At 46.5% G+C, this 25,231-nt stretch overlaps 1 long non-coding RNA gene across 1 annotated transcript in view; it reads left to right on the plus strand.

Annotated features, from left to right (window-relative positions):
* Window positions 1-24,621, plus strand: part of LOC310702846 — a 55,856-nt gene extending 31,235 nt beyond the window's left edge. Inside the window, exons 3-4 of the long non-coding RNA XR_014523688.1 lie at window positions 9,759-9,819; window positions 24,444-24,621. This is a non-coding gene — a long non-coding RNA (uncharacterized lncRNA). The remainder of the gene's footprint in view (window positions 1-9,758; window positions 9,820-24,443) is intronic.
* Window positions 24,622-25,231: the final 610 nt, after the last annotated feature.

Below are 25,231 nucleotides of genomic sequence, written 5' to 3' on the forward strand. Positions count from 1 at the left end.
GCAGGCATCATAAAAGTTTTCCAAGTTTTATGTAATGAAACTATTTTCTCAGTTCACTGGCTCCCTATGCCTAAATCCGAGAAGGGATGTTCATTTAGGGTGGTCGCCTAAAGCTATTCAGATCAGAGGCTCCTGAAAATGATTGATGCAAAAAATGCTACAAGAGGGGCATGGTGCGGGGAGAAGAAATAATACTTTCCTCTGGACACTTGTTTGATTCTCATTCGCCAAGCAGAAGTTCCCTTCTGCAACAATTATACAGTGGTGGACAGCTCCCAATGTCACTGAAAACAGCAGGAAACAAGAACAGGAGGCAGATACAGTCAGTTTGTGACAGGCCAAATCCTGTGTTAAGGAAAAACAAATACCATGGTCCACAAGTAAACGGAAAGTTCATTCAGAAGAGGAAGAAACGGAGCCACAACTTCATAGGCCCCCCCTAAAATAAATCTTGGCTGCACCCATGCTTCCCATATTTTTAATTTCTTTGGGATGTTTTGACTTAGGCTAACATGGAGGAGAACGTTGCCAAAATCACATGCTTGTGGGAAGATATTGCTGAAATCTGGTAGTCATAGCAGTTTCCACAGAAGTAGGATCCCAACCACAGATCGCAAACATTCAGATCTGCTGCATTCATGTTTCACAAGGAGATCGCTTGGATCAAACAAAAAGTTTATGAGGAGGATAGGCAGTGCCAGGGGGATGTATCCCTCAGGTAAATAACTCACCCCTCACCTGTTCCCATCACATTGCTGGACCCTTGTGGTTACCTGAAGGAAGGGTACCTTTCACAATAATAGTTGGCCAGCCTGTCCTTTCCCTTCTCCTTTCCACCGTAGAGGACGACTAAGCCATTTACTTACTTGCTTGCTTACTTACTTACTTAAGGTAAAGGGACCCCTGACCATTAGGTCCAGTCGTGGCCGACTCTGGGGTTGCGGCACTCATTTCGCTTTATTGGCCAAGGGAGCCGGCATACAGCTTCCGGGTCATGTGGCCAGCATGAATAAGCCGCTTTTGACGAACTTCGTCTTGTTCTTTGGGATGGGGGCCTGCTGGATAGCGCAGATCTTGGATGTGGTCGGGTGAAGGCCGGAGGCGTCAAAAAGATAGCCCAGGAACTTCACTTGTGGAACGGCGATCTGACACTTCTCCCTCTTTACCTTGAGCCCGGCCTCCTGGAAGCTGGTCAGCACGGCACAGAGGCACTCGAACAGCAGCTGGTGTGAGTCTGCGGACACCAAGACGTCAGACGTACCATGCCCAGAAGCCCTTGCAGGAGACACTCCATAAGGCTTTGGAAGATGCCAGGAGCCACACTCACCCTGAACTGCAACCAGCGGCAACGGAGTGCCCCTTGGTGGGTGATGATCGTCTGGGCTTCAGCAGTGGCATCATCGACGGGCAGTTGTTGATAGGCTTGGGCAAGGTCCAGCTTAGCGAAGACCTTGCCCTAACCCAGGGATTGCCCTAACCGATTGGCCCTTGGACTTCTTTTGGAACTTCCTGCACTCCAGCTTTGTCTGGTGCACGTCATCGTCTTCACTGGAGGATGACTCATCACTGCTGGCCTCTTCATGATGCACTGGAACTGGCTTCCTAGCAAGACGCGGGCTGCTGGCCTTACGGATCTCCTGGGCGGAGCGTTCGGCAGCTTCCGAGGCCACGGCCTCCTCAATGGCTTCCTGTAGCGTGAGGTCTGGCTTGGCGAGGAGACGCCGTTGCAAACAGATGTCCCAGACCCCATAGACGATTCGATCCATCAGGGCATCATCTAAGTCTCGGAACTCGCAGTGCATTGCGGCTTGTCGGAGGGCGGCAGTGTAGTTGTTAATTGACTCCCCCTCTGACTCGTTCCAGTGGTAGAATGCATGGCGGGCAGCAATCTTGGATGGCTTTGGCGTGTAGTGGTTGCGGAGCTTCTCTTGAATCGTGTCCCATGTTGTTGCCTGTACTGCATCAGGCGCAACCAATGCTCGGGCTGTCTCAAACCTCTCAAGCCCACAGAGGTTGAGGAAAAGGCCCCGCTTCCATTCCTTTGATACTGTCAGCTCATTGGCTTGGAGGTAGCAGTCGAACCGAGCGAGGAAGGAGTCCCATGATTCAGAGGTTGGCGCAAACGGCGATAGAGGCACAAGTGAAGCCATGATTCCGATGCCGGCGTGATTCCGAAGGGCGATGGATGGAACACAGTGCTCTAGCCAGAACAGTCAGCTCTGAATTGGTTCTGTTCAGTGATTTAGCTCAGTGATTTTGCTCAGTGATTCAGCTCAGTGATGCAGCTCAGTTCAGAGGGTGGCCGCATCTGGCTGTGCTCTGATGTCCATCGATCCCATCCTCGTCGCCTCGGGGGGTGCTCCCGTCTTTTTTGTCAAAAAGAAAGGGGAGGAAGGGGCACCAAGATTAGTATGTGACTTCAGAATTCTTAATAGCCAAATGAAGCCTCACGTGTGCCCACTGCCACGTATAGACGACCTCTTAGAGAGAGTAAGGTCAGCCAAAGTCTTTACCAAGCTTGATCTACGAGGAGCATATAATCTGATAAGGGTCAGAGAAGGGGATGAGTGGAAAACCAGTTTTTGTACTAAGTATGGTGCATTTGAATTCTTGGTAATGCCTTTTGGCTTGCAAAATGGCTCAGGGGTATGTCAAACCTTCATCAATCACGTCTTGGCAGGTATACTGGATCAGTTCTGTGTCTCTTATTTAGATGATCTCTTAATATATAGTGAAAGTATGGAGGAACACGTAAAACATGTCACACAGGTGTTAGAGAGATTCCCTTCGTTTTCCCGCTCTTTTTTCTAACCTCCTGGCTAGAGCTGGCCTGTATCTCCCCTGCTCTGAATCTGAGCTAGAACTTGAGGGTGGCTGGTCATGGAGAAGCAGAGCTCAGAAGGTATCTGAAATAAGTGACTCTGAGGAATAATAGTTAAGAACTGTTTATAAGATTATTTTGTTAATACACAATAAAAAGTTATAAAAGAACAAGAAGCGTTTGTGTGGTGATCTGAAGAGGACAACGACCAGTCCTGACACAGAAGACCTGCAATTGAAAGTTAAGTGAATGCTTAAGATGTAACAGGCTTTTGTATATATGTATATTTTACAAGAACACAGTGTTTGATGTACAAATGTTAGGTGTGATGTGAAGGGTGAAATGACAGGTTAGGAAATGTTTATTTGCCATAAAGATGTACTGCTGATTGATCAGGAGAATAACTAGGTTAAGTTATCCCTCCTGAGTCAATCTTCTTAAGGGGGGAGGAATGTGGTGTTTGCCTCCTAGGGTGAGTCATAGGAAAGGGTTAAAATGGGTGTGATGTGATTGGCCAGTGAGAATGCAAGGGGGGAGTAAAAGTTAGAGTGGGAGGCTTTGAAAGTCAGTTGAGGTTTGGGAGTTGAAGAAGGAAGAGGGAGGATTAGGTGTGGGTTGGCAGAGATGTATTGTGAGAGGAATTGTCAGGTGGAGTCAGATAGATAGTTGGGAACAATCAGTTTGGAGTTGTTAGGAACTAAGATTAAGAAACTGACAAGAGAAAAATAAACTGAAACCATACGCTTGTTCCTGTATTTAAAAATAAACTTGATTATTTGTTAATGTTAACAACTATCTGGACTCCATGTGTCCCCATGAGAAGCGGGGTGGTGGCAGCGAAGAAAGCAATCACAGTGATGGCACAGGATCAATAGACCATCAAACGTCCAGGGGCCCTGTGTGATCGCCACAGTAAGTAAGTAAGTAAGTAAGTAAGTAAGTAAGTAAGTAAGTAAATGGCTTAGTTATCCTCTATGGTGTAAAGGAGAAGGGAATGGACAGGTTGGCCAATTCTTATTGTGAAAGGTGCCCTTCCTTCAGGTAACCACAAGGGTCCAGCAATGTGATGGGAACAGGTGAGGGGTGAGTTATTTACCTGAGGGATACATCCCCCTGGCACTGCCTATTCTCCTCATAAACTTTTTGTTTGATCCAAGCGATCTCCTTGTGAAACATGAATGCAGCAGATCTGAATGTTTGCGATCTGTGGTTGGGATCCTACTTCTGTGGAAACTGCTATGACTACCAGATTTCAGCAATATCTTCCCACAAGCATGTGGGAACATTCTCCTCCATAGTCAAAATAAAAAAATTCCTTCCAGTAGCACCTTAAAGACCAACTAAGTTAGTTCTTGGTATGAGCTTTCGTGTGCATGCACACTTCTTCAGATACACTGAAACAGAAGTTGCCAGATCTTTCTATAAGAAGGATCCTTCTATAGAAGGATCTGGCAACTTCTGTTTCAGTGTATCTGAAGAAGTGTGCATGCACACGAAAGCTCATACCAAGAACTAACTTAGTTGGTCTTTAAGGTGCTACTGGAAGGAATTTTTTTTATTTTGACTATGGCAGACCAACACGGCTACCTACTTGTAACATTCTCCTCCATGTCAGCCTAAGTCAAAATGTTCCAAACAAATTAAAAATATGGGAAGCATGGGTGCAGCCAATATTTATTTTAGGGGGGTCGGCTATGAAGTTGTGCCTCCGTTTCTTCCTCTTATGAATGAACTTTCCTTTTACTTGTGGACCATGGTATTTGTTCTTCCTCTACACAGGATATGGCCTATCACAAACTGATTGTATCTGCCTCCCATTCGTTTGTCCTGCTGTCTTCACTGACATTGGGAGCTGTCCACCACTGTATAATTGTGGCAGAAGGGAACTTCAGCTTAGCAAAGGAGAATCAAACAAGTGTCCAGAGGAAAGTATTATTTCTTCTCCTCGCACCATGCCCCTCTTGTAGCATTTTTTGGATCAATCATTTTCAGGAGCCTCTGATCTGAGTAGCTTTAGGCTACCACCCTAAATGGACATCCCTTCTCGGATTTAGGCATAGGGAGCCAGTGAACTGAGAAAATAGTTTCATTACTGTCAGGGGTTTAGGAGCAGAGGCAAGGGCAAGGGAGGAAACAGAGAGCGAAGGGGAGGAGGCAGAAGAAAAGATGAGTGATGACGACGACCCGAGATCTCCGAGTCTTTCCAGTGAATCAGAGGATTCACAGAAAGGAGCACCAGTGGCCAGGGCAAGGGGGGAGTCTAGGGGGGCACCCCAGGAAGATAGAGCCAGAGGGGACTCAGAGGAGAGCAGTTGGAAATCGGGACCAGCGTCACCGCCAGAGAGCAGGGAAGAGGAAGGGAGCCAGGGGGCAAGCGCCGGCAGCTCACAACAGGAGGGAGGACACGAGTCAGGAGTGGCCACACCTCCATCGGGGAGCGAAGAGACGGTTAGACGGAAGGTGGAAGGTTGGGCGCGCGCGCCAAGTTCAAATGCACCGGAAGGCGGCGCAGGAGGCAGCCTGGAGAGGGAGCCAGGTCCTAAAGCCCGGCGCAAGGAGACAGGAGGGTCCGGGGGGTCAGCGTCAGAAGAATCCCGGAGGGAGGAGACCCCGGGGGGCAGAGGGACCCAGAGGAGAATAGTCAGGCGGAAAAGGTGGAGCAGGGCGAGGATATTAAGTTGGTGCGCAAGGGGCGGAGACTCAGACGGAGCTTCGCCGATCTAGCTACTAGACGTAGAGTTGCACGCAGCAGCTTGAGGATGGAAACTGTAACTCAATAAAGACTTTTACTTAATGATCGCTGGCTAGCGTGATCCTCTGTGAGCTGGGATCTTCAAGCAGCTCTGACAATTACGTAAAACTTTTGTGATGCCTGCTAACATGAACCATAGGTTTCTTTACAAGTTGATGATCATTTATCTGATTCCAGTTTAACCTCCTTTAATATAGCATTTGTCTGCTATATCCATTTGAGTTTTCCATTAAATCTTTATTATTTCCTCCATTATGTAAAAACTGCATCAATACAAACTCATCTCTCCTCCCTGCCTCTTCCCTCCATTCTGTGTCTTAGAGCCATTCTATTCCTTCAGAAACAGAAATAAGCAGTTGTCATAATTAGGTTTTTCATTAATTAAACAACCACTGGCAGTACAAAGTATCTCTAATGCAACCTTTTTATTACACAGAATGTCATTTTGATAGAGCAGTGAGTACCAGTTACCTGTTCCATTCGTTACACAAAGCATCAGTTACTTAATTGGTCCCTGAATACATCGTCCTTTGATTGCAAGCTTAATTGGTTGCACAGCCAGTTGTTTCCATACTTTGTCCATTGCAAAAGACACCTATGGCAGAATCAGGTTAGGGTGGCACATCCCTTATTCCCCCAAATGGCTGTGAACTTTTCCAAAATCAGTGCTGATGATACTGGTGCTTCTCCTCCACTGGCAGAAGCATCAGGGCAGGAGGGGCATCCATGGGCATTGTGTCTGGTTGGGGGCATTCTGCCTGGTTGGGGGCTTCTGCCACCTGGAGCAGCGTCCTCACCTGCCTCAAGGCTCTGGGATCAGCCCTGTCTTTGGTTGCTTTGCTCTGTGAGGTTTTGCCAATTCTTCTTGGTCGAATTCTTCAATCACATGGTATTTGATTGTTTAGATTAATATGCAGTTTTATCTATTGTTTATCTCAGTGGAAAGGGATTACTATAACTGTCCATCCTAAAACTTCAATATCTGCTGGACATTTGCTCAGTGTGATCTTCTCCCCTCCATCTTGTTTGAATAACTGAGGACTAAAAGGTAAAGGACCCTTGACAGTTAAGTCCAGTCGCGGACGATCCTGGAGTTGCTGAGCTCACCTTGCTTTACTGGCTGAGGGAGCCTACATTTGTCCGCAGACAGTTTTTCAACGTCATGTGGCTAGCATGACTAAGTCGCTTCTGGCGAAATCAGAACAGTGCACAGAAAGACCTTTTACCTTCCCGCAGGAGCAGTACCTATTTATCTACTTGCATTTTTTGGTGTGCTTTCGAGCTGCTAGGTTGCCAGGAGCTGGGACCGAACAACGGGAGCTCATCCTGTAACGGGGATTCGAACTGCCGATGTTTTGATTGGCAAGCCCAAGGCTCAGTGGTTTAGACCACAGCGCACCCGTGTCTGTTAGCTGAGGATTAGGTTCCATATATTCCTTGCAAAGGGATCCATATTCTGTTTCAAGCACCTTGCGCATGAAAGCACCGGGCCTGAGCATGAAAGCTCAAATGAAACCTCAAAGCAGAGAAGGTTAACTCATCGGCCTTTGGATGTTTCTGATCTGGAAATCCCATCACCCCTGATCTTTAGTCACAAATAACAGCGACTCCAATGAGCGCAGGACAAAAGAGTGAAGCAGCATCAGAAACAGGGTTGGGAAGGGGGAAAGGGGGCTTAGTCATCTTCAAGGGTGGAAAGGAGAAAGGAAAGGACAGGTTGGCCAATTATTATGGGGTGCAGAGTGGACATGGCAGGTGGAGCAAGCAGAGAAGCAGAGCCCCTCATGTTTCAAAATATTTTTGTAAGTGCCATTGAGTCTAGTTAGAAAAAGGTGTTTGCGAAAAAGGATGATGATGATGATGATGATGATGATGATGATGATTGCAAGAATGAGAAAAAGGACAAGAGAGCATGTGAAGATTGCCTTTCCTTCAAGTAAGCAAAGAGTCCATCATTCCACCTTTGGAATCTCCTTGCCCTGCATGTCCCACTCAACCTCTTCAATCGGTGGACTTGAATCATTCTTTTTCTTTTTGGAAGAACTGTTTGAAGCTATTACTACTACCAGTGCTATTTCATGGGGGGATGCAGAGGTAACGCACACCCCTAAATATTTTGTGAATCTAAGTTTGGCCAGATTAAGAATAATCATTGTGGGAGGTGAGCATGTGAAAAGTCCCCTTCCTTCACGTAACCGCAAGGGTCCAGCAATGTGGTGGGCACAGGTGAGGGGTGAGTCATTTACCTGAGGGATACATCCCCCTAGCACTGCCTATGTGGGGCATTGCATCCTCCTCATAAATGTTTCATTTGATTCAAGCTATCTCCCTCTGAAACATGAATACAGAACATCCTGAATGTTTGTGATCTTGTGTGGAAACTGCTATGACTGACAGAATGCAGGAATGCCTTTGCAGAGGCACGTGATTTTGTCAACATTCTCGTCCACGTCAGCCTAAGTCACAACGTCCCAAAGAAATTACATTTATGCAATCTGCTTCTCCCTACCTGCCTTCTCTTGGCAAGCTTTGGGGCTCCATTTGACTGAAAAGCTGGCTTTGCCTGGCTTTGCCACCACAATTCATCCTGAGCCATGAAGATCCTTCACCTGTGCTTGGCAGTTCTCTCTTTGCTGCTCCTGGCTTCCCCAGGTAAGGGATGGAGAGGAAGAAGACAGAGGGACACCTGCCAGCCTATTATGGGGTGGAAGAGGGAGAGGAGTACAGTTGCTGTTCTGTGGCCTTGCAAAGGAAGCTCACTTTTCTTGCTACAGACATTTCTTTAGTGGTAAAATTAGCATAAAAATGTATATATCAGACAAAACTGCCTACAAGGGTGCATCTATTAGGGGATATATGCACTGTGTTGCTGAATTTCCCCCATTATGCCCCAAACTGCTAAGCAATTTCCCCTATTGTAACCTATACTTTCATGCTATTGTCATGAAATTACACTTTTTCATGTACATTTTTTAAACACATTACTTGGAGGGAGAGCTGACTTTCAGAGAACAGCTGTGCTTTGATGTTCACATGTTGACTTCATTATGGCACACTAATATAAGGAAAAAGGGACGTGGGTGGCCCTGTGGTTTAAACTAGTGAGCCTCTTGGGCTTGCTGATCAGAAGGTTGGTGGTTTGAATCCCCACGACGGGGTGAGCTCCCATTGCTCGGTCCCTGGTCCTGCCAACCTAGCAATTCGAAAGCACATCAAAGTGCAAGTAGATAAATAGGTACAGCTCCGGCAGGAAGGGAAACGGCGTTTCCGTGTGCTGCTCTGGTTCGCCAGAAGCAGCTTAGTCATGCTGGCCACATGACCCGGAAACTGTCTATGGTCAAACGCTGGCTCCCAGAGTTGTCTGCAACTGGAATTAACTGTCAAAACAGTCCTTTACCTTTTTATTAATATATGGAAAATGGCATCGCATGTAAAACTGGTAAGGAAACACAAAAGCAGCCTCTTCTTTTCTCAGTTTGGTTAGATTTTATGCAATTCTATGCAAATTTATGAAAAACGTTTTAGAAAATAAAATTTTGATTTGTCTCTTCCACAGGTCTGCGAATAAATTTGGGGTATAAAGTTTCTAATTAGTGGGGAAATGTTTCTTGATGTAATATAGAGCATTTTATTCTGGGTAGTCCTTGGGGCTCTGATGGCTTCAGTTCCAAGCTTTAGTTTCTCTATAACTTATAAGCCATGTGTTCCTCACTTCTTGCTGTCGTGTTTCGTGGACTGACACCCTCCACTCATGAGCAAATGTCTGGATAAGCACATTTACCTTTTCTTCTTGTGAATGTAGCAAGGGTGGAAAACACCAGTGGCCAGTGGCAAGTTGTGGTGTGGGGGGTAGGAGTTGGGATGCCACAGCACCCAGAGCGTCACAGAGCCACTCCTGTTCAAAGGGCTGTGGAGTTGTTCCTCTCTTTCATCCTATTGTGATTTAACTTCCTTCTCCCCACTTACGTTTGTTTCTCTCTTTGCACAGGATCTGCACAAGACGATGAACCTAATGATGGTAGGCAATGCTGTAAAGCCAAAGGATTTTGTGGTTTTCTTTCTGCCTATTGTGAATTAACTTCCTTCTTCACACTTATGTTTGTTTCTCTCTTTGCACAGGATCTGCACAGGAACCTCAGAATCCTAGTCAATGCTTTAATGCCAATGGTTTTTGCTTCCCTCTAGGATGTCCCAATAATTCTAAAAAGATTGGAAGGTGTATTAATAATTATTTCTGTTGCAAAAGGTAATTTCAGCTTACCAAAAGAGAATTACACCTCCTACCCCTCTCCCATTACCCCCTGGATTGATCATTTTAAGTACCCAATGCTGAGTCCCCTAAACTGATCATCCTTTGCCTGCAAGCTCAATTCCCCCATTGCAAAAATAAAAATAAAAATACCTATGCCAGAATCAGCCAAGGGTGGCACATCCAATTTTACCGCTTGATGCAAAATGGTAATTGCTGCTTTGCCATTCCGCCAGCACGGCTCTTAAGCCCATCTACCTGCTCCTCCTGCCATGGACTGATCTGCCGCTGACACACACCATACCCTGTTGATTGCAGGCACAAAAGCGGCACTACCATTGTTGCTCATTTTAAGCAAGATGGTGCTGAGTTCTTTCGCCACAGGCAGAACCAGCGGGGCAGGAGGGGCACCAATGGGTTTGTTGTCTGAGGGGCTTCTGCCAGCAGAAGCAGGGTCCTTACCTGCCTCATAGCTGGTCCAGCTGTCTTTGGCCCCTTGGCCCTCTGAGCCTATGCCAGATCTCCTTTGCCAAATCCCTAAACCACACCGTATGGACACATTTAATTTGTTGTGCACCTTCATCCATTGTTTATCTCAGTGCCTAAGAGATGTCTATTCTGCAGCTTTAACAGATGCTGGGCTCTTACTCAGTGTGGTGTCCTGCTCTCCACCGTCTAAGATTACCTCAGTTTCACATCCCATACATTCCATGCAAATCTCCCACTTTCAATTCCAAGCAGATTCATTATTATTTTATCTTTTAATGAAAGAACCTAAGGCAGTAGACTTTTGTCTAGGGTCCTGGCAGAGAAATTAGCAACTGGACTGAATGAACCCAAGGGTGTCCGTTCTCCCGTGTTTCTCAAAACACTCTCACAAATGGTGAGCAAGCTTCCTGTTAACCCTGAACTCTTCCTCAGGGCCACAAAGACAAGAAATCCCTGCCGTGCATAACATCCAGTCTGCAGGAGAATATTGGAGACCTTGCAAGCTCACTCACTATTCTGTGACATATTTAATTGTACCTAGAAAAGAAAGTCCCCCAGGGGTAGGAGTGTCTCAGAGACTGCATTCAATTCTCATCGAAAGGGGAATCTATGTAATTCATAGTTTCTGGAAATGAAAAACTGAAACAGACCTATCCCTACCCAATGGTTTATTATCATGAAAACATTCTTGTGGTCCAACATGCCTTGCTTTGTGTTTTCATGTCTCAAACATGGTCACTTTCCTATGAAACTGAGTTAACTGTTGTCTTTTTGTTGCTGGTTTCTATGTTTTAGACGGAAGGAGTGATAGATGCCTTTGAAAAGTGGAAGATGCTCCCTCTCTTTGAGAACCGCTGGATCCCGCTTGATCCCCAGCTAGGGACTTCTTCTCCAAAGCATCCAGATTGAAAAAGCAACATTTTCAAGGCTTACCTGAGCTTGTGCCTTGCAATAAAAGCAGATCCAAAAGCCTTTTCCCTCTGTTTTTCATTTCTAAGCATGAGTGTTATTGCTAGTGAAGCCAAAATGGCACCTTACGTCCATGAGAAGGAGGTGTCAGCAGGCATGGTTTGTGGAGAGGCCCAAAACGTCATTAGAAAGGAAAACTAAAAGGGGATGAGGATCTCTCTATACAGTCTAGCGAGTAGGACTGGGCCACAATGTGGAAAATGAAGAGTGGTAAAATATGGAGGGTGGAATGGGAGGGAGAAGAAGAAGTTTCCTTTTAAATAGGAACCAATCTGAGTTGTACTCTTTGAAAAAGTATGCCAGTTGAAATTTAGTCATCCTTCCAAATTCACAGGTCTCTGAATTTTGGGGTTATTGAACTGACCAGACCAGATCTGGAAGTTTCCTCTTATAGATTCTAGGCCCCTCCAGCTAAAGGATTACAGGATGGGAAGTAGCCCTGGCTTTTACAGAAACTAGCCCCACAAAGCCCACTCATTACAGTATGTTGAGCATAATTGCATGCACATGTGCCTACCTGGAAGAATTCTTCATCCTAGGATCCCATGGCTTCCAGTTGGGTGAGATAAGAGAATGCACATCCATTCCTCTCTATGGCAACAGAGCTCACTCTTTTAAGATGTGAATGGTGGGTCCTTAGCTGAATGGCTATATACCTCCAGACATAATTTTATTGGAGTGGTGCCTTTCCATAGTTCATACCATGCTTGAGGTGGCTTGCAAGATAGAAAATAATAATAATTACAACATAAAAATTTAGTCTTAAATCATTCAAAAACACACAAACTGAACAAATTAGACATAATTTATAGGATCCGAAATAAAGACACTAAAAGGTTTGCTTCTGGAGATCTGCAGACATCCTGACTACACTTAAGATGGGTGGGGTATAAATACAGTGGTGTAGCCTTATTAGACTTTACTGATTGGTGGGCTCTGTGTTGCTCCCGGACAGGAGTAAGGATGTCCAATGACACCGAGGGTTGGTTCAGAGAAAGAGTTCTTTATTTCTGCTCTCTGGAAAAGCAGAAAGGCACTTGCGTCCACAGCAAGTCGAAAGAAATGAGAAATTTCATGCAGTATATATATCCTCCAGGCACCCTCTCCCTTCTTCCCCAGGAATCCAACCACGTCAGCCTATACACGCAGGTTGACATCACATATGTTCCTGCTCCGGTATTCTTAACCATAAAAGGGTATTCCTTCCTGTACTTCTGACCATAAAAGGTTTTTACTGTTCTTATACTCTTAACTTGGAGCAAGAGGTCACCAAGTCGAAGAACACACTCTGGCGCTGTTCCCGGACTAGGTCTGTGCATCTTTGTGGTCAGGATGTAAGATAAGGCCCAGAGTGTCATCCCTGTTCCACTCTGGAATGGACAAAGCCATCCGTCATTACCAGCCTTCATAGACTGATAAGGGAGAGAACTTTGAGCACTTGTTTATACAGCTGGGTTTTGGCTCAAGAGCTCAAGTTAAAGCATTTTAACTAAGGAAAAATAGGGATTTTGGTGCAGTTTCAAACTGCCTGCACAGTCAGTTTTGGGTTTGGGAAACCCATTCCTTCAGTGGTACCTCTAGTTACAAACTTAATTCGTTCTGGCAATCCATTCTTAACCTGAAACTGTTCTTAACTAGAGGTGTGCTTTCACTAATGGGGCCTCTTGCTGCCGCTGCGCTGCCGGCACACGATTTCCATTTTTTTTTTTAATCTTTATTGTCATTACCCCTCTCGGGGACAACGAAATTCTCATCCCGGGGCAAAGTTCTCAGCTCGTGGTAACTCTTCCCCCTTGTGTCCTGCCCTGAAGGCCACACCCTGCTGGCCTCTCTTGCCCATCTGTGCTGTGGCTGGCCTGTTTCTCCTTTGATCTCCTAGCGTAGAGTTTGGAGGTGACTTCTAATCCTAAAGTCCAAGAGAGAGAATTGTGAGGAGGAGCAGGAAGATGTAAAACAGGGTGAAAGCTAAGATGTACCAGCCTAAAGAACAAAGAGATTCAGAAGTCCACTGAGAGTGGAGGAACCACACCACTCTAAGGGTGAATCTACACACAGGGGGAGAAATGTCGGGAAATCTACTGTTGAGAAGTGGAACTGTTATTTTTTCAACTCTGAAGCACATTTTTTCAACCTCTGAAGCACATCTTTCATATGATGTATATGCTGTTCTTGATTCTCTGAATAAATCAAAATGTTATCAAAACAGTCCACCAGGACTCTGAGTATGTAGCTGATGAAATCTTAGAACGTTGCTGCTCCTGACTGAAATGTTATCTCCCGCTCTCTCCCTGCCTTCTCTTGGCAACCTTTGGGGCTCCATTTGGCTTAAAAGCTGGCATTCAGCTTTGCCACGTCAACTCATCCTGAGCCCTGAAGATCCTTCACCTATGCTTGGCAGTTCTCTCTTTGCTGCTCCTGGCTTCCCCAGGATTTTTAGGAAGTCGTTAGTCTGCACCAGGCGTCCTATTGTGAAGACCCAGTTTTCTGAGTTCATGTTCTGGGAGTTGTGCAATAGGGGCAGTACAGGATTCCTTTTGGTGTACTGACCTCCCCGCTGCACCAAGGATTCCCTGCCTGAGCTGCTTCCTGGAGATACCTAGTTTGGTTGTCCTAGGGGATTTTAACATCCAGATCTGCCGCAGTCATGTTTCAGAATGAAATAGCTTGGATCAAATGAAAATTTTATGAGGAGGATACAATGCCCAGGGGATTTATCCCTCAGGTAAATAACTCACGCTTCACCTGTCCCCACCAGATTGCTGGATCCTTGCAGTTACCTGAAGGAAGAGCATTTTCACAGGCTCATATCCCAAAATTATTATTAGTTGTAGTCATAATAGCATCAAACAGTTCTTAAAAAAAAAAACCAAGTCGGCCAATTGAAGAGGTTGAGTGGGCAAGGAGGACAAGGAGATTTCAAAGGTGAATTGATGGACTCTTCAGCTTACTTGAAGGAAGGGAAATTTTCACATGTCTCCTCCTCCTCCTCCTCCTCTTCCTAACTCACCACCACCATATCTCTCAGACACCTTTTTCAAACAGGACTCAAGACAACTTTAAAAATAATTCAAAACTGGAGGGGCTCTTCTTCTCTGCTTCCTCCACCTGCCATTTCCCACTCTGCACCCCATAATAATTGGCCAGCCTGTCCTTCCCTTTCTCCTTTCCACCCTAGAAGATGACAAATCCCCCTTTCTGCTTATTTAACTTATATGCAGAATTCATCATGCGAAAGGCTGGGCTGGATGAATCCCTAGCCGGAATTAAGATTGCTGGAAGAAATATCAACAACCTCAGATATGCAGATGACACAACCTTGGTGGCAGAAAGTGAGGAGGAATTAAAGAACCTTTTAATGAGGGTGAAAGAGGAGAGCGCAAAATATGGTCTGAAGCTCAACATCAAAAAAACGAAGATCATGGCCACTGGGCCCATCACCTCCTGGCAAATAGAAGGGGAAGAAATGGAGGCAGTGAGAGATTTTACTTTCTTGGGCTCCATGATCTCTGCAGATGGTGACAGCAGTCACAAAATTAAAAGATGCCTGCTCCTTGGGAGAAAGGCGATGGCAAACCTAGACAGCATCTTAAAAAGCAGAGACATCACCTTGCCAACAAAGGTCCGTATAGTAAAAGCCATGCTTTTCCCAGTAGTGATGTATGGAAGTAAGAGCTGGACCATAAAGAAGGCTGATCGCCGAAGAATTTATGCTTTTGAATTATGGTACTGGAGGAGACTCTTGAGAGTCCCATGGACTGCAAGAAGATCAAACGCATCCATTCTTAAGGAAATTAGCCCTGAGTGCTCACTGGAAGGACAGATCGTGAAGCTGAGGCTCCAATACTTTTGCCACCTCATGAGAAGAGAAGATTCCCTGGAAAAGACCCTGATGTTGGGAAAGATGGAGGGCACAAGGAGAAGGGGACAACCGAGGACGAGATGGTTGGACAGTGTTCTCGAAGCTACAAACATGAGTCTGACCAAACTGCGGTAGACAGTGGAAAACAGAAGTGCCTGGCGTGCTCTGGTCCATGGGGTCACGAAGAGTCGGACATGACTAAACGACTAAAAAACAATGTGTTTATAAAATGTACAGGAAAAAGAATAACTTCATGAAAATATGGGTTATATTAGGGGAAATTGCATAGCAAAGATGGGCGTAATGGGGAAAATTCAGCAACACAGTGCATATTTCCCCTAATAGACACACTTTTGTTGGCAATTTTGTCCAATATATACATTTTAATGCAAAGAATTCCCACTAAAGAGATTTCCACTAAAGAAACATCTCTAGTGAGAAAAGTGAGCTTCCTTTGCAAGGCCACAGAAGAGCAACTGTACTCCTCTCCTTCTTCCACCCCACAATTGGCTGGCAGGTGTCCCTCTGTCTTCTTCCTCTCCATCCCTTACCTGGGCAAGCCAGGAGCAGCAAAGAGAGAACTGCCAAGCACAGGTGAAGGATCTTCAGGGCTCAGGATAAGTTGACGTGGCAAAACTGAATGCCAGCTTGTAGACCAATTGGAGCCCCAAAGCTTACCAAGAGAGGGCTGGGAGGGAGAGGGAGATTAAATAATCGTAATTTCATTGGGACGTTGTGACTTAGGCTAACGTGGAAGAGAACATGGCTAAAATCACATGCACCTGGAAAGGTATCCCTGCAGTCTGGCAGTCATAGCAGTTTTCACCGAAGTGAGATCCCAGTTACAGATCACAAACATTCCTTTCCCTTTTCAACCTAGAAGATGACCGAGTCCCCTTTCCCCTTCCCACCCCTGTTTCTGAAACCGTTCCCCCTACCCCGTCCAGCAACACTCAAGGCTGCAATCCTGCCTTAATTTACCTGGGCGCATGCCCCATGGAAACCAACAGGAGTTCCTTCTGAGTGGGCCTGTTTTAGAACTGCACTTTAAGATGCCACAACCAGAGATGGCACTCCTGCCTAAACCACTGTCCATACAAATACTTTCCTTAAGTCACGTAAGCCAAGCAGGGTCCCAGGGAAGGCAGCAAGGCCACCAGGAGGAGAGGGCCAGGGATGTGCAGCCAGTCCTTTTGTCAAGGCAACGACCTTAAACATCTTGGGAGACCTTCTTGGCTGTGAGTCCTGGAAGCTCTGCTCTCTGCTCACAGGCCTTTCCCCACCTGGGTTCATTCAGCCCAGCTGCTAGTTACTATGTAAAGACCCAGAGCAAAAGTCTGCAACCTCAGATTCTTTATTTATTTATTTTAGTAAAGGCGTTTTGAACGGAATGTGGGACACTTTGCATGGAATACATGGGACCGAATCTTCAGATGTTCAAGCAAGGTGGGGTGAAGATCACACTGAGCAAATGCCCAGCAGCTATTAAAGCTTCAGGATGGACAATGATAGTGATCCCTTATCCAATGAGAAAAACATTGGATGAAACTGCATATTAATCTAAGCATGCAAATAAAGTGTGATTTAAGGATTGGACAAAGATGAACTTGCAAAACCTCACAGAGTAAAACAACCAAAGACAAGTCTGATTCTGGAATGAATTAAATTCGTAACCTGAGGTACCACTGTATACTGGAATCATATAAATTATCATCAACCTGTACATATAATTTGGAAAACTTTACGATGCTTGTCATGATTAACTATTGATTAGTCTGCATGTTTACAATCATTTGCCCACAAGTCACCTCTACTGGAGAAGAACCTGGCAAGAACTTCAAAGGAACCAGGTGGCGCGGTCCATAAAAAAGCGAAATACTGCTGAATTGAGGATGTGTCTGGACTATAAGAAGGTGAACAAAATAATGTTGACAAACCGCTATCCTCTACCACAGATTGGGGATTTGTTGGAAAGGATGAGGCCAGCGAAAGTCTTCACAAAGTTGGATTTGAGGGGGGTGTAAAAGTCAATTTGAATCAGAGAGGGAGATGAGTGGAAAACTATCTTTTCCACCAGGTATGGCAGCGTCAAGTATTTTGTCATGCCCTTTGCATTCCAGTCAGGAGCAGCAACGTTCCAAGATTTCATCAGCTACATACTCAGACTCCTGGTGGACTGTTTTGATAACATTTTGATTTATTCAGAGAATCAAGAGCAGCATATACATCCTATGAAAGATGTGCTTCAGAGGTGGCGAGAACACTGGCTGTATGCCAAGTTGGAAAAATGACCGTTCCACGTCTCAACAGTAGATTTCCTGACATTTCTCCCCCTGTTTGTTGATTCACCCTTAGAGTGGTGTGGTTCCTCCCCTCTCAGCGGACCTCTGAATCTCTTTGTTGTTTAGGCTGGTACACCTTAGCTTTCACCCTGTTTTACATCTTCTTCCTCCTCACACTTCTCTCTCTTGGAGTTTTGCTCTATTTTGAGTGTTACGCTTGCATTACGAGTGTTATGCTGAGGACTGTCTTTTTTTCCTATTTATTTTGCCTTTTTGTTTTTGAGGCACTGTTTTGGAATTGTTTTTCTGACTGTTTGGAACAGTTCAGCTACTGATTGATTGATTGTGGGTTGGCAGTACATTGTTGATTGTTTTCACTTTATGAAACAATGCTCTCATTAGATAGTAAAATTCATGTTAAATTGATGTTTTAGGGGTTGTTTTTAAAAGTCTGGAATGGATTGATCCATTTTGCATTAATTTCTATGGGAAAGCGCACCTTAGTTTTGGAACGCTTTGGTTTTGGAACGCATTTCCGGAACGGATTAAGTTTGAGAACCAAGGTACCACTGTATAGCCATTCAGCTAAGTACCCACCATTCACATCTTAAAAGAGTGAGCTCTGTTGCCATAGAGAGGAATGGATGTGCATTCTCTTATCTCACCCGACTGGATGCCATGGGATCCTAGGATGAATAATTCTTCCAGGTAGGCACATGTGCATGCAATTATGCCTAATATACTGTAATGAGTGGGCTTTGTGGAGCTAGTTTCTGTAAAAGCCTGGGCTACTTCCCATCCTGTAATTCTGTGGCTGGTGATGGGGAAAGCAATTATTTGTGGGATTGATTGAATGTAAGTATGTTTGAACACTTTTAAGGATTGTATGAAATGTATGTTTGTATGCTTGTATATGTGTATTAATGATGAACTATTTTAACAATAAAAACTTATTTTTAAAAAAATAGGTACCACTCTGGTGGGAAGGTAAACAGCGTTTTTTGTGTGCTGCTCTGGTTCGCCAGAAGCAGCTTAGTCATGCTGGCCACACGACCCAGAAGATGTCTGCAGACAAACGCCGGCTCCCTCAGCCTGTTAAGTGGGATGAGCACAGAACCCCAGAGTTGTCTGCAACTGGACTTAACTGTCAAAAAAGTCCTTTACCTTTTTTTAATATATGGAAAATGGCTTCGCATGTAAAACTGGTAAGGAAAAACAAAAGCAGCCTCTGCTTTTCTCAGTTTGGTTAGATTTTATGGAATTCTATGCAAATTTATGGAATATGTTTTACAAAATAAAATTTTGATTTGTCTCTTCCACTGGTCTGCCAATAAATTTGGGGTATATAGTATCTAATTTGTGAAAAAAAATTATTGATGTAGTTGTTGTTGTTTAGTTGTTTAGTCGTGTCCGACTCTTCGTGACCCTATGGACCAGAGCACGCCAGGCATTCCTGTCTTCCACTGCTTCCCGCAGTTTGGTCAGACTTCAGTTTCTCTAGTTTAGTTTAGTTACAGGCTTTAGTTTCTCTATAACTTATAAGCCATGTGTGCCTCACTTCTTGCTGTCGTGTTTCGTGGACTGACACCCTCCACTCATGAGCAAATAGCTGGAGAAGCACAATTAACATTTCTTCTTGTGAATGTAGCAAGGGTGGTAAACACCAGTGGCCAGTGGCAAGGGGTGGGGTGGGGGGTAGGAGTTGGGATGCCACAGCACCCAGAGCGTCAAAGAGCCACTCCTGTTCAAAGGGCTGTGGAGTTGTTCCTCTCTTTCATCCTATTGTGATTTAACTTCCTTCTCCCCAGTGGACAGTTATGTTTGTCTCTCTCCTTGCACAGGATCTGCACGTGGTCCACCTACCAATCCTTTTCATTGCCATAAAGCCAAAGGCTCTTGCTTCCCTAAACGTTGTCCCGATACTCATGAAAAAATTGGAAAGTGTTTATCTAGTATGCTCTGTTGCAAAAGGTAATTTCATCTTACCAAATGAGAATTACACCTCCTGCCCCTCTCCCATTACCCTCTGGATTGATCATTTTAAGTACCCAATGCAGAGTCCCCTAAATTGATCATCCTTTGCCTGCAAGCTCAATTGCTCCATTGCAAAAATAAAAATAAAAATACCTATGCCAGAATCAGCCAAGGGTGGCACATGCCATATTGCCGCTTGCCGGCAAAATGGTAATTGCTGCTATGCCATTCTGCCGGCAAGGCTCCTAAGCCCATCTACCTGCTCCTCCTGCCATGGCCTGATCTGCCGCTGACACACACCATACCCTGTTGGTTGCAGCCACAGAAGCGGCACTTCCATTGTTGCCCATTTTAAGCAAGATGGTGCCGAGTTCTTTCACCACAGGCAGAACCAGCGGGGCAGGAGGGGCACCAATGGGTTTGTTGTCTGGGGGGCTTCTGCCAGCAGAAGCAGGGTCCTCACCTGCCTCATGGCTGGTCCAGCTGTCTTTGACATCGCCTGGGTGAGGACTGCAGGGCCTGCTCCCTTCCAGGGCCTTTTCCAACTGGCCCAGGGGGCGTGGCCCAGGCCCTTTCTCCCGGCTATAAAGGGACTCCTGCTGCAGGGAAGCCTCGGACCATCGCCTGGGTGAGGACTGCAGGGCCTGCTCCCTTCCAGGGCCTTTTCCAACTGGCCCAGGGGGCGTGGCCCAGGCCCTTTCTCCCGGCTATAATGGGACTCCTGCTGCAGGGAAGCCTCGGACCATCGGCTGGGTGAGGACTGCAGGGCCTGCTCCCTTCCAGGGCCTTCTCCAACTGGCCCAGGGGGCGTGGCCCAGGCCCTTAGTTGGAACAAACTTTTGGGGAAGCTGGGAAGTGTTCTGCAATTGCTTCCCTGTTCCAATGTGTTTTAAAATGTCCTCAAGCAGTCGGTGGCAATTTAAATTTGTATTTCTTTTTTTCCTTTTTTCTCTTGCTGGGGGTGGGTGGGTGTAATGGATATTTGGTTGGGGATTAATTTTAGTATAATTGTTCTGTTTTTGTTTTCTGTTGTTTTATTGGTTCTGTATAGTTTGTGTTTTGTTTTTAAGGGGCGGGATCAGGGCTGCCTGGGAGTGAGGCCCCAGCCAACACGATGGCTGGGACAAGTTCCACAGGGGGGAAAGCACTGGGACATCCGATCTCGGTGATCATGGGCAGGAGGCGGAGTTACGCTAAGACCAGACCATGTCATTACCGAGGAGGCAGGTTTAGTCGTTGTTTGAAGACTATCCCTGCCTCCGGGTCTGGCCTTGACCAGATGGATACTGGAATCAACAGGGGAAACCCACATAACCTGAAGGTGTTGCTGTGTAATGCCAGGTCAATGATGAATAAAGCCACTGCCATCCACAACCTGATTGTGGATGGAGGATTTGACCTGGCTTGTGTGACAGAGACCTGGTTGAATGAGGCAGATGGGCCTGTCCTTGCTGCCGCTTGCCCACCAGGTTTCTCTTACGCACAGCAACCCAGGTCATGTGGGCGGGGAGGGGGGGTTGCAGTGATTTTTAGGAAGTCATTAGTTTGCATCAGGCGTCCTACTGGGAAGACCCAGTTTTCTGAGTGCATGTTCTGGAAGTTGGGCAATAGGGGCAGTACAGGATTCCTTTTGGTGTACCGACCTCCCCGCTGCACCAAGGATTCCCTGTCCGAGCTGCTTCAGGTCGTGGCGGATGTTCTCCTGGAGACACCTAGTTTGGTTGTCCTAGGGGATTTTAACATCCACGCCGACACGACCTTACAAGGGGCCGCTCGGGACTTCGTGGAAAGCATGGCCTCCATGGGGCTGTCCCTGAATAAGTTGGGCCCAACTCATAGTCATGGACATGCCTTAGACCTGGTATTCACCTCTAGCGACGTGGGTGATCTGACACTAAGTAAAAATGAAACCAAAGAAGTGCCATGGTCAGATCACTTCCTGGTGCAACTGGACTTCTCCGCGACCCTTCCCCTCTGCAGGGAGGTGGGACCAATTCGGATGGTCCGCCCCCGCCACTTAATGGATCCCAATGGTTTCCAGAGAGTGGTAGGGGATGCTTTATCCCATGTTGATGGCCTTTCAGCTGATTCCCTGGTGGCCCGCTGGAATGCGGAGTTAACCAGGGCTATCGACTGTCTGGCTCCGAAGCGCCCTCTCCGATTGCATGGAGCCCGGACAGCCCCGTGGTTTTCTTCGGAGCTGAGGGTGATGAAACAATCGCTGAGACGGCTAGAGCGTCGGTGGCAGAAAACTCACTCCGAATCTGATCGGACACAGGTTAGAGCTCAACGTCGAGCCTACCAAGTGGCGATAGCGACGGCGAAGAAGACTTTCTTCACCGCCTCTATTGCATTTGCAGAAAATAGTAGCAGGAGACTCTTTCAGGTGGTCCGCAATCTAACGGAACCACCTTTACCACCGGGGCCTTGTAAAGACCCCAAGATCTCCTGCAACGATTTTGCAAAGTTTTTTGCAGATAAAATCACTCATATTCGGAAGGAGCTAGACACCACCGTGGGAGCAGGGCTGGGGCGGGAGAGTGCTAGAGCCCTGTCTGGTCAAGTTGCATGGAATCAATTTCAATCCGTTACCCCCGAGGATGTGGACAGGCTGCTTGGACGAGTGAAACCAACCACCTGTCTCCTTGATCCTTGCCCATCCTGGCTTATAAAAGCTAGCCGGGAAGGGCTGGGCGATAGGCTCTGCGGGGTGGTGAATGCTTCCCTCTGTGAGGGAACATTCCCAGATCCGCTGAAAGAGGCGGTCATTAAACCGCTTCTTAAAAAACCATCTTTGGACCCGGATAGTATGGCCAACTATCGCCCAGTCTCAAATCTTCCATTCTTGGGCAAGGTGATTGAGCGTGTGGTTGCTGAACAACTCCAGGCACGCCTGGAGGATGCAGACCATTTGGATCCCTTCCAATCAGGGTTCAGGCCTCATCATGGGACTGAAACTGCCTTGGTCGCACTGGTTGATGATCTCCGGCGAGCTAGGGACAAAGGTGAGAGTTGTTTCCTGGTTCTGCTGGATCTCTCAGCGGCCTTTGATACAATCGACCATAACATCCTTCTGGACTGTCTAGAGGGGTTGGGAGCTGGGGGCACTGTTATACAGTGGTTTCGCTCCTTTCTCCTGGGCCGTGTTCAGAAAGTGGTGGTGGGGGATGAGTGTTCAGACCCTTGGGCCCTCACTTGTGGGGTGCCTCAGGGTTCCGTCCTCTCCCCCATGCTTTTTAACATCTATATGAAGCCGCTGGGAGAGATCATCAGGGGGTTTGGACTGGGTGTTCATCAATATGCAGATGATACCCAGCTCTACCTTTCTTTCAAATCAGAACCAGTGAAGGCGGTGAAGGTCCTGTGTGAGTGCCTGGAGGCGGTTGGAGGATGGATGGCGGCTAATGGATTGGAGTTGAATCCTGACAAGACAGAAGTACTGTTTTTGGGGGACAGGGGGCGGGCTGGTGTGGAGGACTCCCTGGTCCTGAATAGGGTAACTGTGCCCCTGAAGGACCAGGTACGTAGCCTGGGAGTCATTTTGGACTCACAGCTGTCCATGGAGGCGCAGGTCAATTCTGTATCCAGGGCAGCTGTTTACCAGCTCCACCTGGTACGCAGGCTGAGACCCTACCTGCCCGCTGACTGTCTGGCCAGAGTGGTGCATGCTCTAGTTATCTCCCGCTTGGACTACTGCAATGCGCTCTACGTGGGGCTACCTTTGAAGGTGACTCGGAAACTACAGCTAATCCAGAATGCGGCAGCTAGACTGGTGACTGGGGGCGGCCGCCGAGACCACATAACACCGGTCTTGAAAGACCTACATTGGCTCCCAGTACGTTTCCGAGCACAATTCAAAGTGCTGGTGTTGACCTTTAAAGCCCTAAACGGCTTTGGCCCTGTATACCTGAAGGAGCGTCTCCACCCCCATCGTTCTGCCCGGACACTGAGGTCCAGCGCCGAGGGCCTTCTGGCGGTTCCCTCATTGCGAGAAGCGAAGCTACAGGGAACCAGGCAGAGGGCCTTTTCGGTGGTGGCTCCCGCCCTGTGGAATGCCCTCCCATCGGATGTCAAGGTGATGGACAACTACCTGACATTCAGAAGACATCTTAAGGCAGCCCTATTCAGGGAAGCTTTTAATGTATGATATTTTAGTGTTTTTGGTTTCTGTGGAAGCCGCCCAGAGTGGCTGGGGAAACCCAGCCAGATGGGCGGGGTACAAATAATAAATTATTATTATTATTATTATTATTGACCCCTTGGTCCTGTGAGCTTATGCCAGATCTCCTTTGCCAAATCCCTAAACCACACCGTATGGGCACATTTAATTTGTTGTGCAGCTTCATCCATTGTTTATCTCAGTGCCTAAGGGATGTCTATTCTGCAGCTTTAACAGATGCTGGGCACTTACTCTGTGTGGTGTCCTGCCCTCCACCGTCTAAGATTACCTCAGTATCACATCCCATACATTCCATGCAAATCTCCCACTTTCAATTCCAAGCAGATTCATTCTTATTTTATCTTTTAAAGAAAGAACCTGAGGCACTAGACTTTTGTCTTGGGTCCTGGCAGAGAAATTAGCAACTGGACTGAAGGAACCCCAGGGTGCCAGTTGTCCCGTGTTTCTCAAAACATTGTCACAAACTGGTGAGCAAGCTTCCTGTTTCCCCAGAACTCTTCCTCAGGGCCACAAAGACAACAACTCCCTGCCATGCATAACATCCAGTCTGCAGGAGAATATTGGAGACCTTGAAAGCTCCCTCACTATTCTGTGACATATTTAATTGTACCTAGAAAAGAAAGTCCCCCTAGGGTAAGGATGGGCTAGAGACTGCATTCAATTCTCATTGAAAGGTGAATCTATGTAATTCATAGTTACTGGAAATGAAAAACTGAAACAGACCTATGCCTACCCAATGGTTTATTATCATGAAATCTTTCTTGTGGTCCAACATGCCTTGCTTTGTGTTTTCGTGTCTCAAACATGGTCACTTTGCTATGAAACCGAGTTAACTGTTGTCTTTTTGTTGCTGGTTTCTATGTTTTAGACGGGAGGAGTGATAGATGCCTTTGAAAAGTGGAAGATGCTCCCTCTCTTTGAGAGCCACTGGATCCCGCTTGATCCCCAGCTAGGGACTTCTTCTCCAAAGCATCCAGATTGAAAAAAGCAACATTTTCAAGGCTTACCTGAGCTTGTGCCTTGCAATAAAAGCAGATCCAAAAGCCTTTTCCCCTCTGTTTTTCATTTCTAAGCATGAGTGTTCTTGCTAGTGAAGCCAAAATGGCACCTTACATCCATGAGAAGGAGGTGTCAGCAGGCATGGTTGTGGAGAGGCCCAAAACGTCATTAGAAAGGAAGACTAAAAGGGGGTGAGGATCCCCCAAAACAGTCTAGTGAGGAGGACTGGGCCAAAATGTGGAAAATGAAGAGTGACAAAATATGGAGGGTGGAATGGGAGGGAGATGAAATTCTGTTCAGATTTCCTTTAAATGGGAACTAATCTGAGTTGTGCTCTTTGAAAAAGTATGCCAATTGAAATATAGTCATCCTTCAAAATCCACAGGTGTCTGAATTTTGGGATTATTGAACTGACCAGACCAGGTCTGGAAGTGTCCTCTTATAGATTCTTGCCCCCTTCCCCCCACAGGATCGCAGGTTGGGAAGTGTGGTGATCACACAGGGTTCCTGAACGTTTCACCGTCTATTGATCCCTGTGCCACCAGTTTATTTCTCGCTGCCACCACACAGGTCCTACCTGGTAAAATACTGAGTCCAGTCAGGGTTAAGTTGGAACATAAACTTCTGTTTATTTATTGCAGTTTAACAAGCGTGTGG

The sequence above is a fragment of the Podarcis liolepis genome (genome assembly GCF_965112155.1).
Source record: "Podarcis liolepis genome assembly, chromosome: 3".
Lineage (NCBI taxonomy): Eukaryota > Metazoa > Chordata > Lepidosauria > Squamata > Lacertidae > Podarcis > Podarcis liolepis.